We start from the raw sequence: 1,678 nt of genomic DNA on the forward strand, positions 1-1,678 counted from the left end.
TAACAAGAAACAGTGCCAGACAGGAGATACCGTCTTTTGAGTTGTTGGCCAGGGTGGCCAAAGGGACTCCCAGATAGTAACCCAATATAGAACTGGGAAAATGAACAGGAGATCCCAATCTTATCTAAAGGAATATTGACAACTGATTGATGCTAGATGAGGAAGAGCTGACCATCCTAAAACAAAGACCTCTAGATAGGCTGACTAGATCCACCAGAAGGGCAAGTAGGGAATGGCTGTGGGGTACCAACAACATAGCAGACAGTAACAGGGATATTAGAGTATAAGGGCTATAGTGGGGGGAGGGAGGCTCTGGGAGGGTGCCATCTGGGAAGTGAGTGTATAGTTGAATAAGATGGTTTGGGACATTCTGTGTGATACATACACATGCACACACAAAAAATCAACAAATTTTAAAAAATGTTTTAAATTTGAAGAGGAAGCATGGAAATTTACGTTATGCTAATTAATAGAGGTGATAAACATTACCATTGAAATCTACCTGATGACTTTATAGACATACACAGACGCCAAGGATCCAAGTACAACCCATTATGACTAGTAATAATCAGATACATACGAGTCTTTCTTCAAGGAACAATATATTCTAAAATGAAATGGAGATCTTTTTTAAAGGTTAAAAACTCAATTTTATGTCATACGGGGCTTATACTGAGTTCAATATTGTAAAACAGTATTAATTCAACTGTGAACCTAGAAACTTGCACCCACTTGCAAAAGAGATGTACTCTTGCTGTGGAGCATGTTACTGAATATGTTAAAGCTGTAGCGAAATGCTTCTTCTAATTGTGTAGTTATTAAATATTTTAAAAAATAATGATTAAAAAATAATTCTTCAAAGCATAAAAATTTGCTCCTTAATAATTAGTATATGTGAAAAACATTACCACTGAAATTTGCCTGATGACTTTATATCCATGCTCAGATGCCAAGGAGCTCAGAAAGTAACCGACTGTGACTAGTAATAATCAGATATATAGAGATTAGAGATGCATGTGCAAACTTCTTAATGTCAATTGATTAAAAATTAATTTTTCTGTACGAAACTGTATATTTTAATAATGAAATGGACATCTTTTTTAAAGGTTATAATTTCATTTAATTTTATGTCTTATAGGGTTTATACTGAATACAATATTTATAACTGTAATAATTCAACTATAAACCTAAAAATTTACAGCCAATTTTGAAAGAGATGCATCTTAGCTCTGGAAATTGTTATTGAATATGTCACTGCTGTTGTATTGAAATGCTTCTAAGTATGTGGATATTAAATAAATAATTTTTTTAAAAAAGAATAGTATCTCTCAGATTTGGGGTGCTAAGAAAAGGTTATGCCTTGCTCAGTGACAATTTTTGTCAGTCTTCTGAACCAGTTTTAATGACAGCAGGCAACGTCACTGAAGAGAGTGTAAGACACAAGTTGCATCATTGCCAACTTTTTTTTTGATGAGTATCTTAGTTCAATCTAATCCTTTGGTATTAATAATGCTACTGCAGACAATGGCATTGTACTTGTATCATTGTGCAAATGTGAGTAGGATTTGTTTAAAAAGTGGAATCCCTGGGCCAAAGAGTATCTGCACTTCTAGGGCTGATAAGAAGCGCCCATTTACCCTCTACGGAAACTGACCATTCATATTCTAGTTGATATGAC

The 1,678-nt window shown here is 34.4% G+C and overlaps 1 non-coding gene across 1 annotated transcript; it reads right to left on the reverse strand.

Annotated features, from left to right (window-relative positions):
• Positions 1–1,361: 1,361 nt before the first annotated feature.
• Positions 1,362–1,457, reverse strand: LOC115071594. The gene has a single exon (XR_003850693.1). It is a non-coding gene; the product is annotated as a small nucleolar RNA SNORD16 (small nucleolar RNA).
• Between the last annotated feature and the right edge of the window lie 221 nt (positions 1,458–1,678).

The sequence above is a fragment of the Nannospalax galili genome, unplaced genomic scaffold (genome assembly GCF_000622305.1).
Source record: "Nannospalax galili isolate Female #2095 unplaced genomic scaffold, S.galili_v1.0 scaffold339, whole genome shotgun sequence".
Classification (NCBI taxonomy): domain Eukaryota; kingdom Metazoa; phylum Chordata; class Mammalia; order Rodentia; family Spalacidae; genus Nannospalax; species Nannospalax galili.